Source organism: Felis catus, chromosome B3 (genome assembly GCF_018350175.1).
Source record: "Felis catus isolate Fca126 chromosome B3, F.catus_Fca126_mat1.0, whole genome shotgun sequence".
NCBI lineage: Eukaryota > Metazoa > Chordata > Mammalia > Carnivora > Felidae > Felis > Felis catus.
Genome location: NC_058373.1, coordinates 25,185,697 through 25,202,271, shown reverse-complemented (window position 1 = coordinate 25,202,271; position 16,575 = coordinate 25,185,697). Strand labels below are relative to the sequence as shown.

Genomic DNA, 16,575 nt, shown 5'->3' with positions numbered 1-16,575 from the left:
TTGATGGGAATGTAAATTGGTACAGCCACTTTGGAAACAGTACTGAAGTTCCTCAAAAAATTAAAAATAGAACTATTATATGATTCAGCAATCCTACTTCTGGGTATATATCTGAAGAAAATGAAAGCAGGATCTCAGAAAGGTATATGTACTCTCATGTTCAGTGCAGCATTATTCACAATAGCCAAGATACAGAAGCAACCTAAATGTCCTTCTATAGATGAATGGGTAATGAAGATGTAGTACACACACACACACACACACACACACACACACACCGGAATGTCATTCAGCCATAAGAAAAAAGGATATTCTTTAATTTGCAATAACATGAATAGATCTTGAGGACATTAGGCAAAGTGAAATAAGTCAGAGAAAGAAAAACATTGTATGATCTCACATGTATGATCTCAAAAAGCTAAATTCATAGAAAAAGAGAGTAAAATGGTGGTTTCCATAGGCTGGGAGTAGGTGAAATGGGAGATGTTGGACAAAGGTTACAAATGTTTCAGTTATAAGACCAATGAATTCTGGAAACCTAATGTACAGTATATAACTACACTTCATACTGTGTTATATACTTGACAGTTACTATCAGAACAGATCTTAAATGCTCTCACCACAAAAAAGAAATGGTAATTATGTGAGATGATGGTGTTGTTAACTAACTTTATTGTGTTAAACATTTCAGAATACATAAGTATACCAAATCATCATAATGTTATATGTCAATTAACAATTGATGTATAACAACAATTAACAAGCTTACACAATGTATGTCAACCATACCTCAACAACCCTGGAGAAAATATAGGCAAAGCTACACAATGCACTATATGGAGGCACAAATATATGTGTTAATATTATAAAGAAAGGTAAAATAATAATAATCACAGAATTCTGCACAGTAGTTTCCTTTGACTCTGGAAGGCAGGGATGGGAATGAATTGGGAGCAAGGAGAAAATCTTAAGAAATGTTACATGTAACTGTCACATTCTTTTTCCTAAATTAAGTTGCCTGCACAGAATGTTTATCACATATAATTATTTTATTTTACATAGATTTTCTGATACTCTTTTGTATCTATTTTATATACAATTTAAAGACAATAAAACAGTATTTTTTTCATTTGAGAGAGAGCGAGAGGGAATGGGGGAGAGAGGCAGAGGTAGAGAGAGAGAATCCTAAGCAGGCTCCACACTCAGCCCTAACATGCGGCTTGATCTCATAGCCTTGGGATCATGACCTGAGCTGAAATCAAGAGTTGGATGTTCAACTGACTGAGCCACCCAGGTGCCCTGACAACAAGACACTTTTTATGAAGGAGTCATAATTTTCCCAGAAATATTCTAAGACCTTTAATTCTCTATAACTAAACATATTATATATATGTGTATATATATATGTATGTATGTATATGTACATATATATGTATATGTGTATATATATGTATATGTGCATATATATAGGTATATATATAATGTTTATTTATTTTCTTGAGAGAGAGAGAGAAAGAGAGTGAGTAAGGGAGGGGCGGGGGAGAGGGACACAGAATCTGAAGCAGGCACTGAGCTGTCAGCACAGAGCCCTACGGGGGCTCAGGCTCAAACTCACGAACCATGAGATCATGACCTGAGCTGAAATCGGACCCTCAACCAACCAAGCCACCCAGGTGCCCCTCAATAGCTAGACGTATATAATCCTGGTTCAAAAAGATCTCTTGATTAAACCAAATGGATGGGGAACAAATGAACCAAGGGATGTTGGCTTTATTTTTTTAGGTTTTTTTTTTTTTAATGGGAACAGCAAGAAAGCAATTTACTACTGATGCTATAGATTGAGTAATGTCCACTTAGGTATTGTGTAGCTGAAAATAATACTCTACCTATGATTATTTCCCATTAGATTGGTTCAAAAGCAGCTGTCATGCACATGGAACTTCAAATCTAGCATGAAGAAGAAAGTCTCTTCTAAATTAATCTCTGAGGAACTCCTGAGACCTTCTTTGTAGAATGAAATATAAAATGAAGTTTGTAAAAATTTAGTATCACTGAGCAATTTTATGATTTTTTTAGTGAATTGGTCTGACAATTATATGTTTTGAGAGAGAGTTACAGAACTGACTTGGTTAAGCGTGTGATAGTTTGTCTCCCACATAGAAGGTGTCCCCTCTGAGCAGTGATTTCTAGGTTCGCTGTCTCCACCCCAACAGACACAACCTAATAGAGATGACAATCATAACATTAATATGGTTCATAGAAAACCAGCAGAAAGAAGCTAACAATATAGAGCTCAAATTGATCTCCTAGATAGCGCTGATTCTTTGTCATATACTGCTTCATCAGCCACATGTTATGCAATTCCTGGGTCATCCTTGGTGTGAAATATTGTATACCACTGTCTCAGAGCACTTTCATCTTTGAAAAAGTTGTCAGTAGTTGTGAGATTAAGGAAATTGGGGTCAGACACAGTCTATACATTGCACGGTTCACATGCACACATTCTTGTGGTTTATTGACTGTTAATAATTGCATAAAAGGCAAATTCTACTGCTAGCTTTACAGTCTGCAAACCACCCCATAAATAATAGCTGTGCAGCATGATCAAGTCTGCTGGTAATGGGTCACTGAGCATTTGTTATCAGGTCACACTCAAACAGCAAAGGATATAACTGTACTGCTTCTTTATCTCCCAGTGATAAACCCACCTTGGACATTTTACAAAAATGGGTCATTGAAAGAGGGAATTGGCCAACAAAAATTAATGTGCAAAGATGAAAGTTCAAAATAAATGAAAAGTGGTAAAGTGGAAGGGGAATTAGAATTGAAAGTGAATACAGTTATAGAGGAAATAGCTGACCAGGGGAATGTTGGGGATGACTGTTATTTGTGAAACTCTAAATGTGCAGCCAGATAATCCTAGTGAAGGAGAACTTATTGGCATATATTAGGAAAGTATCTGTGACAAAGAGGAGGAAAAGTATCTCAGAAAAAGTAAGGTGTGCAAAAAAATTTCTATGACAGGAGATATTGCACAGCATTGAAAATACAAAGAATGAGGGGCGCCTGGGTGGCGCAGTCGGTTTAGCGTCCGACTTCAGCCAGGTCACGATCTCGCGGTCCGGGAGTTCGAGCCCCGCGTCGGGCTCTGGGCTGATGGCTCAGAGCCTGGAGCCTGCTTCCGATTCTGTGTCTCCCTCTCTCTCTGCCCCTCCCCCGTTCATGCTCTGTCTCTCTCTGTCCCAAAAATAAATAAACGTTAAAAAAAAAAATTTAAAAAAAAAAGAAAGAAAATACAAAGAATGAAATGTAGAAGTTATCCAAACAGAAAGGACTATGACAGTTTGCCAAGGCATAGAAAAGATGCTCATTCTGTATTATAAACTATAACATGAGGAGAAGGCAAGTGCTGTTCAAACTGATCCTTGGAAAGCTTTCTACAGTGAAACAAACACTTTAGTTCTTAACATTTCTAATATTTTAAATTACAATGTACACCTTAAACTTACACAATGTTATATGTCAGTATACCCCAATAAAGTTGGAAAAATTAAATTGAAGGAAGAAAAAAAGCAAGGAAAAGACTACAGAACTGTTCCAGATTAAAAGAAACTAAAGGGATGTGACCCTTGAAAACAATGCATGATCTTGGACTGGATCTGGCATTGGGGTAAATATCTATAGACAATATTATTGGGACAGGTGAGGAAATTTGAATATAGTCTGTAGATTAGATAACAGAATCAATGTTACATTTCCGTTTTTTTTTTTTTTAGATTTTTATTACTCATCTTTTTATGACATTACATTCTTTTATTGTGATTAAATTTGTGTCGTCTTTCTGTTATTTGGTATACAACTGGAAGCAATTTTTTAAGGATTTCTGACCAGTGTGATTTCTGAACCTCTCAAAGTCTAAAATTGGCTTTCTCTTGCTTTCCCACATGAATGACAACTTCTCTGAACATAAAATGTGGCATTTACAAATTTTAACCCTTGTTGATAATATGACTTTGTTTTTTATTGTGAGGTTTAAAGGAGCTTTGCTTCATTATAGTTCAAATGTTTGCCAGTTTTTGTCCAGGAGCAGGTCTTTCCCCATTGATTTCACCTGTTACAGTTCTATATTTATTTGTTTATACCTTTGAAGAGACCAGCTCTGTGCCAATGATACAACACGGAAAGATAACATAATTGCTTTCAAGGAGTGTAAAGGAGTATCCTTGGGGATAGATAAATAAAATATCCTTTACAATTTAAAGGATTAAGAACAATGATATGGCAAATATAAGACAGTGTGGGATCCAAGAAGAAAAGCACAAAGCCTAGATAGGGCTTTACTTGAAGTAAATGTTTCCTGGAGGAAATGTGTGATCTTTGTTGGAAACACAATTATCTCTGGATAATTGTTATTGTTACTAGTATTATTACTTATAAATCTAGCCTCCACCTCTCTGACAAAAAACATGATTGTCATGGTAACAAACACAACTTTATGCTCATGGCGGGGACCCGTGACAGGTTGCCCCCAGGGAACCTGTCTTCTCAACCAGTTAGCCCAAGTGGTGGATCTCCAAGTTATACCTGCAGGAGGAGTTGGAATTTAATATTATTTGTGGCAATTAGTGACTGGAAGATCATTCATTGGTCTCAGTACATCCAGTTGACTATAGAGTCAGGGCTTTTGAACTGTGCAGTATCCCCTCCATGCTCCACAGATTTGCTGAAACACATTTCTATGGCCTGAACAAGCAGAATGTGATAAATTACTTATATGACATCTTCAAATACTGATGGAACCATCCAAATATGACTTTTCAGCTTGTACATTCCTCACCTTCTTCCCCCAGCAATGCTTGTTTACAAAGACTGATGAGGCTAAACGAATCATAAAAATTACCATTTGTCTTAATTTGGGTATTCCCAGAAGACAAGTTTTCAAGTGCAAGGAGTGAACTTGGAACGTGTGGCTGGCGAACACCAGCAGGGGAGTGGGGCAGTGAGACAGGGAAGGGAGGGCAGCCGATAAAGAATATAGAAGCCCCAGGGGACCTGGAGAAAGCCCTCGCCCAGAAGGCTGCAAACACTGGCAGCTGAAAGTGGCTGGGGCTCTCTGAGGTGAGGAGCCAGAGGGACAGGGAGCCAGGCAGTGTTGCTCCTGGTTCTTCATGCTCTTTGCCCAATATACACCAGTCTTCACAGAATAATTTCTTAAAAATGAAAACCCATTCCACCTTTTAGATCCTTAAGGAATAAAAAACATGTTTGAAGAGCTCAGGTTACATCATCTCTCCCTGGACCATACAGCAACTCACCAGGAGTTCAAGATTGTCCCTCAGACCATCCTTACTTATCCAGTCTGCCTCCCCGCCTAACTTTACTGCCTTCCACATGGACCATTTTCAACCTAATCATCTGGGGGGAAAACCCATTCTTTCATAGAGGAAACATATTTGAGCAGTTCCTGTGTGCCAGGCACTGAATAGATCTACTGGGGCAGTCAAATCCAGTATAGTTGCATTGCTTTGTGTTCCTTCATGATTCGCAAGCAGCTTCCTCCCTCCTGAAGATTCCTACTGCAACAAATCCACGGTCACGGGCACTCAGCCCGCTACTGCTACTCCTAACTGTGGATCCTTCCCCTAGAATCTCCCAACAGCAATTCTTCAAACTGTCATGTATACATCATAAAATATAGCATTATGGCATAAATGATTGGAACAATATAATTAGCAAAGTAAAATTCATGACCATTTCAAACTTATTATTTCTTTTATAAAATATATTGTATTGGCGTCTTCCTAAATACCCACAGGTTTTTTTTTTTTTAATTTAAAAATCTAAAGTCATCAGTCCCAGGCAAATAACAAAGTTAGAAAGATGAATGTATGCAAACCATGTTCTCTACATTTCCTGTTTTGATCATTCTACAAGGGTAGCCTAAGAGGATTCTTTGTCCTTAGGAAATACACTCTGGAGACAGTTAGTGGCCCCAAACGTCCTCTCAGATGATTTTAAAAAGGTGTGGAAGGGAGGAGAAAGAGAACAAGCAATAATAATAAAGCAAATGGGACAAAATGGAAATAATGGAATAAAGTACCTTATACCATTCTTGCATTTTTTTCTGTAAATTTGAAATTATAATAAAATTAATTTACAAAAAACTATTACAGTATACTTTTTATTTATTGTACAGTACACAGTTTATTATTTATTGTATATCTCTATCCATTTACTGTTTCAACAAAATTGAATGTTTCAATGAATGTTAATTTTTAATTAAAAATTTAATGTCAATATTTAATTTATATTACAATTTTTAATTAAGAAATTAAAAATGCAATGTTTTATTACATTAAATTAAATTTTTACATTTGGATTACGCTTAAAATCATAATGCTTAAATGTGTAATATTTTAATGTTTCAACAAATTTTGATGTTTAAGAAGAATTTTTAAACAATTTTTTAATGTTTATTTTTGAGAGAGAGTGCTAGCAGGGGAGGGTCAGAGAGAGGGGGGGACACATAATCTGAAGCAGGCTCCAGGCTCTGAGCTGTCAACACAGCCCCACGTGGGGCTCAAACTCACAAACCATGAGATCATGACCTGAGCTGAAATTGGACACTTAACTGACTGAACCATCCAGGCACCCCTAAGAAATTTTTTTTTTGTTTTAGAGAGAGAGAGAGTAGGGGAGAAAGGCAGAGGGAGAAAGAGAGTATCTTCAGCTGGCTCCATGCTCAGCGTGGCGCTTGACACAGGGTTCCATCCCACAACCCTGAGATCATGACCTGAGCCAAAATCATAAGTTAGATGCTCAATCGACTGAGCCACCCAAGCACCCCTCAAAAAGATTTTATAAGGTTTCAGAAAAGTCCCTTTGAGTGTTCCACTTTGCATAGTTTCAGCTTGCATGGCCATTTTTACAGTCCTGTACTATCATGCAGAGCAAGGACTGCCTATGTTGTGTCCACTGTAAAACAGTTTTTATATCTACACTACTTCCTGCCCATGAAAGGAAGGCTATGAAGATGAGTCTCTGGCTCTTTAATTTCCGCCATGGAAACAAGATGACGAAAGGAATGACATCATTTGGAAAGCATTGCAATAAGACACACATGTTGGGCCACTGCTGTGGCTCTAGACCTACCACCTTCAGAAGTTGACCTGTGGCAAATGTGGTTATCCTGTCAAGCAGGAGAGAAAGTGCATGGATTCTGTGAAGGGACAGCACCTAAACCTAAGAGGGTAGCTGTTGCAGCATCCAGTTCATCTTAAAAATTTCAATGATTAGTCACACAATAAATGTTCTGGTTAAAAAAAAAAAGAGTCTGTGTGAAAATTTGCAATTTTAGACTTAGGCAAATGTGTAATTTCTTCCCAGAAAAGCTTCAGGAGCCAAAACCAGCAGGTTCCCCCCAGGGAACCAGATTGAACTCAACCCAAAACACAACATGAAAGAACATTCTAGTATCCAATGAAGCCATTTGAGCTACACTGGAGTGTGTGTGTGTGTGTGTGGGGGGGTCTTCTCTTTGACAATTCTGACTCTTGTATGGAAGTATGGCTGTTATATTATTTAGGCCATTTGGGTAACAGAGAAGGAAATTGTTTTCAGTCTATTTCCAATGATGGGGCTTTGATGATCAGGATGTGTGGAAAGAAGGAAGAATCTCATAGGAACTCAGGAACAGTGTGTAGATGGGCCTTGCACAAAGCTAAAAGCCACAATTGTGCCAGAAATCTCGGCTGTAGGTCACTAAGGACTCAAGGCAGCAGTAGGATGTGGCCATCTTCAGTCTCTATGATCACTCAGTTTCCCCGTCTCTATAACACTCCTATTTCTCCCAACTGCACACCTCACCTGTTCCCTAAACAGCGTTCGTTTTCATGCAATGTCTGCTGACTCAAATTCCCAGATCCCTCATGGTCTCCCATGACTACTCTTGCTCCTTCATTTCAGCACCTTCTCCTGAAACTGACTGAACTCTCCCTCCATATTTTTCTGTCCAATTCAAAGAGGGAAAATCTGATTGGCATTTGCTAGTTCCACTTGTCATTGTTTATAAAGAGCTTTCCATCCTGGGATACTCTGTGACATTGGTCAGGGAAGGATACAGGTAGGGATCTGGGACAGAGCAGGAACATGTGAATAGTGACCTTGAAGAGCCTATGGCCTGTGACTAGGTAAATCCATGCCTTGGAGGTGCATGCAGTTGGGCCAAATGTGCATCAACAGGACCCAAACATCTTCCAGAAAGAAAAGCTGTTCTTTACATTAGATAGTTGAATTCTTGTGTTGCACATACTAAATGATGAGGAATTAAAACATGTTTTGACACATCTTTGAAAATTAATGACTGCTATTATACTCATTAATAATTATTTTATTAATAAAAGAATATCTCTCTGTCCCTTCTGGTATTTCTTTGGTTTATTATGCTATCTAAATGGGGAAGGAGGAACACTCAAGTATCTTTTCTTGCCCACACCTGATAGTACCCACCATTATACTTGAATTGTTTACTTGAACTTTTAGTTGAACTAAGAACATAATGCACAGCAGAGACAAATCTTATTTGCCCATAGTAGCATAGATTAGCACTAAGAAATAAAATCATAAATACTTTGAAAATATTTTATCCACTATCTTTTTTTTTAAATAAAATTATAGTAGGACTCTTTTGATGCTGAATAAATGATCTCTGAGTTCAGCTTCCTTGCCCAGTCCCTGCTAAATTCTGGAAAATATAATATAATCTGAAAACAGCTTATGTAAAGAATTAGTACAGAAGTTTAAAGGATTCTAATAATAAAAAAAAATCATAGTTGTACCAGAAAGTCAACTTTTAGAGTCTACAGAGAATTTCTCACACACTTTCCCCAAAATATCATAATTTATAGGGGGGAAAAAAGAGAAGAATCCTGGTTCTCCATAACAAGGTTCTAAGAGGAAAGTATGTGAAGAAGAAGAAGAAGAAGAAGAAGAAGAAGAAGAAGAAGAAGAAAGAAAGAAAGAAAGAAAGAAAGAAAGAAAGAAAGAAAGAAAGAAAGAAAGAAAATTATTTTTGTCCAGGTATTATATTAAACATATTACTTGCATTCTGTATTCCAACCTTTACAATAACCCTGTGTAATAGCTGTTATTTTTACCCTTATTTTATTTATTTATTTTTTAATTTATTTATTTTTGAGACAGAGAGAGACAGAGCATGAACGAGGGGAGGGCCAGAGAGAGAGGGAGACACAGAATCTGAAGCAGGCTCCAGGCTCTGAGCTGTCAGCACAGAGCCTGATGCGGGGCTCAAACTCACGGACCGTGAGATCGTGACCTGAGCGAAGTCGGACGCTTAACCGACTGCGCCACCCAGGCGCCCCTTTACCCTTATTTTATAGATGAACAAACCAAAGATTATACATGTATGCAACTTACCCAAGGCTACACAGAAAATAAATATCTGAGGATGAGATTGACTCTGAACCTGTGCTGTCGGCTGTATTCTGTCTAAGAAAAGGGCCAGGCAGCACTCTATCCACTAAATGTCAGTCCTAGCCTGGTAAATAGCTTGCAGGAAGCAGAGGTGGGTTCCAAGCCCAGGTCTTTTGATACCTGAACCGGTCCCTTTACGGCAAAATGCAGCTAGTTACATTAACTGTGAAATAGAATGAAAAATTCTACTTCTCAACCTAGTCATTTAGTAATATAAAGTGTTATTAATGCCAGGGTATCATTTCCTGACTTCTGTAGTTTTAATTGATTTGCTTAGCAAGACTTTAATGTATATCTAAGAGTTTAAATTCATTATAGTAGAAAAGTCCATTGTAACTTAATTAAAAGTGTTATTATGTCTTAAAATACTCAGTGGATTTTAATGGGCTGCTGATGATACAGAATGTATTTCTTTAAACTGATGCTTTTGCTTTGTTCTTTAATTATAGAGCATTTGTATAATCAGCTACCATTATTGCCAACTTAATGATAAAATAAAATAGAGTAATATTCCAAATGCTAAAATTACAATTCACAGATAAAAGCAAAAAGGAAATGACACCTTGGATTTTTAGAATAATTATGAAAAATAATCGAACCTATGACATTTCTGTGGACTAAAGAAAAAACCTACTTCTTTGATGGGTAAACAGTAACTGAAAGAAGGATTGAAATTATTTCTTCCAAGGAAGCCAAGGAGATGACTTTGAAGAAGGAGTGTCAGGCTTTTGGCTCCAGGAATAATGGTATGTGAGTTTATTTCTGTCCTTTTCTTTTATGAAACAGCAACAAAAATTAAAATCAAAGTTACAAACTTCAAGAGATTAAAGTTTATCTAAATCTTTTCTGAGGAGAATGAGAGACCTAAATATATGGAGAGATGTGTCTTACTTGGGTTAGAAGATTCAGTACTGTTAATATCCCTACTGTCCCTAAATTGATCTACAGATCCAATGCACTTCCATTCAGAATTTCAACAGATTTTTTTCATAGACACTTGCAAACTGATTCTAATATGCACATGGAAATGCAGAGGACCTGGGACTGCCTAAACTACAGTTGACCCTTGAACAACAAGGGGATCAACAACTTTTGATAAATGCAACAGTACTTTGAAAGAGAAACAAGGTGGGGGACTAAACTTGATTTCAAGACTTATTACCAAACCACAGTAATCAAGATAGTATGATATTATCATAAAGAGAGAAAATTGAATCAAAAGAACAGAATAAAGAATCCAATTATATACCCACACATAACTGACAGATTTTTGACAGGTACAAAGGCAATCAGCACAGAAAGGACAGCATTTTTACAAAGATATATCTTCTATCTAAAAAATAACTCGAAATCGGTCATAATGTAAAACCTACTATTATAAACTTCTAGAAAGATATACACAAGAAAAATCTTTGTAGTCACATATGTATGCTACCAAAAGGACAATCCATTTTTTTAAAATGAATAAATTGGACTCTATCAAAATTAGCAATTGTGCCCATCAAAAGACAAGTCACAGACTGAGAAAAAATATCTGCAGAGATCACATATCTGATAAAGGACTTGTATCTAGAATATATAAAGAATTATCAAAACTAAATAAGAAAAAAACAACCCAATTTTCTTAAATGTGCCAAATATTTGAACATGCACTGTACGAAGGAACACAAATGCCTGGTAAATTAGGACATGAAAATTAATGCAAATTTAATTTTAAAAGCCACCATGAAACACCATCTCACACACTTACTAGAAAGAGGAAACTTAAAAACAGTGACCATAACAAATGCTAGTAAGGATTAAGAGGAACTAAAACTCTCATACAGTGCTGATAGATATGAAATTATTTTTGGAAAACTGTTCAGTAGTTCATTAAAAAGTTAAAAACTCACCTACCATACAATTCCTTTCTACTCCTAGGTGGTATTTACCTAAGAGGACTGAGAGTGTACATCCACATAAACGTGTACATCCACATAAACGTGTACATGAAGTTTCGAAGTGGTTTTAACCAAATGCTGCAAACAACCCAAATGTCCATCAGCAGAAAAGATGAATGAACTATTTATTCATGCCATGACATAAATGAATGTCAAAATAATTATACTCAATGAAAGAGGTCAAACCAAAAGAAAAAAAAAGAGGATATAACCTGATTCCATTTATATAAAATTCTAGAAATTAAAAATGAATTATAGTGACAGGGCAGATGATGACTGCCAGGGCAGATTGGAGACAAATGGGAAGGAGTGCAATGGAGTATAAAGAAATTTGGAGATAATGTTGCTATCTTAATTGTGGAGATGGTTTCACAGGTATACACAGATGTCAAAATTTATGAAATTGTATTCCTTGAATATTTGGTTTGTTGCATGTCAATTATAACTCAATAAAGCTCTTTTTAAAATTAAAAATACAGGGCCACCTGGGTGGCTCAGTTGGTTAAGCATCAAACTCTTGATTTTTCACTCAGGTCATGACCTCAAGGTCATGAGATAGGCCTGGAATCAGGCTCCACACTTGCTGTGGAGCTTGCTTAACATTCTCTCTCCCTCTCCCTCTCCCTCTCCTTTTCTTTATGCCCCTCCCCCCAACTCATGCTCTCCCTCTGTCAAAATAAATGAATAATTACAGGGCACCTGGGTGGCTCAGTCAGTTATGCATCTGACTCTTGATTTCAGCTCAGGTCATGATCTCAAGGTTCATGAGATCAAGCCCATGTCAGGCTCTGTGCTGACAGCACTGAGCCTGCTTGAGATTCTCTCTCCTCACTCTCTGCCTCTCTAACTGCTCATGTGTGATCTCTCTCTCTCTCTCTTTCTTTCAAAATAAATAAATAATTTTAAATTTAAAATATAATAAAATAATAAATAATTTAAAAAATAATAAATAATTAATTTAAGTAAATTAAAAATACAAATCTCGAGTATTAAAGGTAACGATTCTCTAGCCCTCACTATTAAAGTGCAGTCCATGTACTGACAGCATCAGCATCACCTGGAAGCCTGTAATAAATTCAGATTCTCAAGCACCATCCAGACCTACTGAAACAGAATTTGCATTTTCACCAGGTCCCCATCCTTTCAAGCACATATCAAAACTGTAGAAATGCTGCTCCAGATAAAGTGTGTCTCAGGGAAGTCCTGTCCATGAGGGTGTGGGATATGCTACTGTGCTTCTTTCTTTCCCTGTTGGAGAAACAGGGGTCAATGTATGCCCTTCCACCCCACAATGCAGGAAGCTGTCTCATTAGCTTCATGCTCCTCTTTCCAAAAGCTCTGGCAGCCAGCAGAGCTTGGAGGAGTGGGGAGGTGAGGAGCTGGGATTGAAGGAAGCTGTACACATTAAAATAGCTCCAACCTGGGGCCTACTGTGTTGCATATGAGCTGAACCACAGAAACGGGTCAATACCCTCTCAGAAAATTGGTTAGACCTAAGCACCATCTACACAGTGCTGGCCTTCCTGTGTCCTTTCTCCTATCTGCTTGCTTTCCTCCTCCCCACACATGTTGCAGCTTTGTGGTAGTGACACAACTATCAAAGGTACCTCTAAAATGATAGTCACCACCAAAATGTTGACTCAGTTGTGCTAGTCACAAACTACTGTCTATCTGTTTAGTCTTTCCTCTTTTACTGACTAACAAAGGCACCTTCACTGGGGCAGCCCTCTTTCTGATGTAGGTCTAAATCTCAAGCCAGCAATACTGATTCTATATTCTTTGGTTTCCAAGGAGTTTTATTATTTGAACACATAGTTGAAAAGATGTTAAGAACGTGACATCAGGGCAAAAGCAAATCTAGTGACTACAAACAAGAAGTTCTGAATAAAAAGTATCATTTGTTGGCCTTCCCAAATTATTTTAACATTAAAGATGGGACATGCCAGGGTCCAGAAGCTGTACCAAGAATCTGTGTGTGAATCTAATGACTAGAAGACCCTAGAAAGCAGGCACTGTTTTGTTATCACCTACTGTGATGCCTGTCAAGGGATAAGAAGGAAAGAGAGAAGAAAAGAGGGAGAGGAAAGGAGGGGAAGAGAGGTAGGAAGGGAAGGGAAAAATAAAGAGGGTAGAGAAAGTGTGGTACAATAAATAGATAGATGATGATAGATAGATAGATGACAGAAAAATGTCTACGTAGGTAGAAAACCATAGGATAAGCCCATCCCTATACTATGATAAATGACAATGGGAGGAAGACAGCATTAATGATGACAGAATAATGTGTAGACACATTAAAAAATTGCTTTAAGTCTGCTCCTAAATATGATTTACTAAGCCTGTGATTATGCAGTGTGGTTGATTAGATAAAGGCTTCCTGTATATAAGCTTTATAGCAGTTAAAGTCATGCCACACAATAGGCTATTTTATAGTATTTCAGAAGCATTCTTTAATAGATTTAGAGATAGGTTTCTAATATAACAACACTCACCTGGATTCCCTTTCCATCAAGATTCCTGATTCCAGGGGAACAGATGCCATGAGAACTAAATCTTGTTAATGATTCTGCATGTTGAAAAAAATATGTTCCCTGGAAAGTGCTAAGTTGTCACAAAAATGGCTGTAGAAGGGAAACAATTAATTCATATGTACTTTTTGGTTATTCTCTTTCCTGGTAAGATTAGTGGTATTGATTTTTATTTGTAAGCATAAATCTAGTTCCATTTTTTTTCCTTAGCTGAATAAATGTGTTAGCTACAATTTCCCTACTAGAAAGTCTCAACCCCTGGATGTGAGATCTGGCTATAGTGAAGTATCTATGACTTCCAACAAGTTACTTAGTCTCTCTGAGTGTCTTCTTCACTACAAAAAAAAAAAAAAAAAGCTATCAGGTTTTAAGAATTAAAGTAAATAATGAATGTGAAACGCATTAATAACTGTAAAGTACTAAAAATAGAATCATATTATCTATTATTAATATTTTAATTTCTATTATTTTAAGTAACTAATCTCATGATTAAGCTGACAAAGGAATCTGAACAGGTTTTGACCCACCCACTACCTTTCTGTAAAAATAAATTCTAACAGATCTGTATTGTAGAATGTGCAAGATGGAAATTACAACCTTCAAATATATGCATTGCTTACCTCCAAAGTTTCCTTAAGACTCAAAATAGGTCTTGGGCGCTTGGGTGGCTCAGTCTGTTAAGCGGCTGACTTTGGCTCAGGTCATGATCTCGCGGTCCGTGAGTTCGAGTCCTGCGTCGGGCTCTGTGCTGACAGCTCAGAACCTGGAGCCTGTTTCAGATTCTGTGTCTCCCTCACTCTGACCCTCTCCTGTTCATGCTCTGTCTGTCTCTGTCTCAAAAAAATAAATAAATAAACGTTAAAATTTTTTTTAAAAAGACTCAAAATAGGTCTGATTTAAGTCCTATTAACTAATTTTCTATTTGTTTACTATAAACCTTAGCATATCTGAGCTTCTCTGTAAGCAAGGATATTGAAAGAGATACTAGATGAACAGGGGACTTTCAAGACAGTACCTATTGGGAGAGAATTCTTAATGGTTTTTCTGCACCTCTTAAGTTAGTTTTTGTTCCATACTCTCATGTCAAGGGTATTTTTATAGTGAACAACTTCAGAAGATAGAGATATTGTCTCTCTTTGAGGCAGAGGGTAGATTTATTTTCTGACCAGGATAATAAAGATGATGTCTCCTTTGTAAGCTCAGGTTTCCTCAACTATGATACAAACTCACTGTCCGCACTGTCCACAGGGGCAAGTGGAACACACATGCACCAGAAGCTCAGGCTGCCTACTGTACTTGTTTCTGACCCAGGAATCATCTTTTGCCAGGAAATAGGACATGGTGGAAGGCTAATTTATTAACCTAAAACTAATATAAAATCTCTTATCCTTTGCAATTCTTGATAGTAACTTTCTCAGGGTATCTAATGATAATTTCTAAAGCATTTCGGCATCTTTGAAACATCCTGTTATGCAATGATTTGAACAATCCCACCGTCACTAAAGTAGACCATCAGACCACATGGATATGTCTGCTAAAGCAGAGCTTCTTAAACTTGAATGAAAATTCAGGTTCTCATTCAGTCACTCTAAGGTGGGGCTAAGATTCTGAGTTTCTCACAGCTTCCAGATTATGCTGCACTTGTTTGTCCATGGACCACACTCTGAACAGTGAGGGTCTAAATCATTGTTATTTCAGGTGTGACCACAGGATAATCTAATTCAGATTCAACCCTGGGTGCTTGTTAGAGTTAGTCCTAAACCATAACCCAGAATGCATCAGAAGTTCTTGAACAGGACTGCATTTTTAAAAAACCTTGCAGCAATCCTTTTGCATTTTAGTGCTAGGGAGCTACCATCCCAATTTCCGGTGACTTCGTGAGTGCAGGCTTTTGCAGCTGGTTCCATACTGGAAGAAGTTCTTGTTCTCTCCTTTATCATCTCTTTTATCAAAGCCCTTAGAGGGTGAGCTGAGGCAAGGAGGCCCCAGGAATGACCTTTACCAGATCACAGGCAGCAGGATTTGGGGGATGATGTTCCAAAGTTTATCTGAAGAATCACATCCTGTGCATCCTGTGTAGGCCATTGATCCACATAGAATCATGCCTCCTATCCTTGTTCTGAGAGGTCTACATGATCACTCACTCACAAAAGCATTTATTTGCCAAGTAGTCACATGTAGCCTGTGTCAGAGGCAGAAAAATATTGTCTTGCACTGATGTAAGCATGTTCTTCTAGAGAGTTCCATGTAATCTAAAACATCATATAACAGAGCTGAGAGATGGGGTCTGCAGAGCTCTCACTCACCCCTCCCTGTTGGGTGGGCTACACTGAGTCACTTGTCCTGGGCTTCAATGATCTGTCTGTAAAATCAAGCTTTGAGGCCATATTTCGAAGAAAGATTTCCTGCAGCTCTCACTACTAGATTCTAAATCATGTTCTCAAAATGAAATCTATCTGTTATGGATTGAATTATGTCCCCTAAAAATTCAAATATTGAAGCCCTAACTCTCAGTGCCTTGGTATGTGACTGTGTTTGGAGGTTGGGCCTTTTAAGAGAGGATTAAGCTAAAATGAGGGTGGCTAGGCCTTAATCCAAACTGACAGGTGTCCTTT

General features: G+C 37.5%; 1 pseudogene; it reads left to right on the top strand.

Annotated features, from left to right (window-relative positions):
- The first annotated feature begins 7,072 nt into the window (after window positions 1-7,072).
- On the top strand, window positions 7,073-7,280 carry LOC109501145 (annotated as a pseudogene).
- The last annotated feature ends 9,295 nt before the right edge of the window (window positions 7,281-16,575 follow it).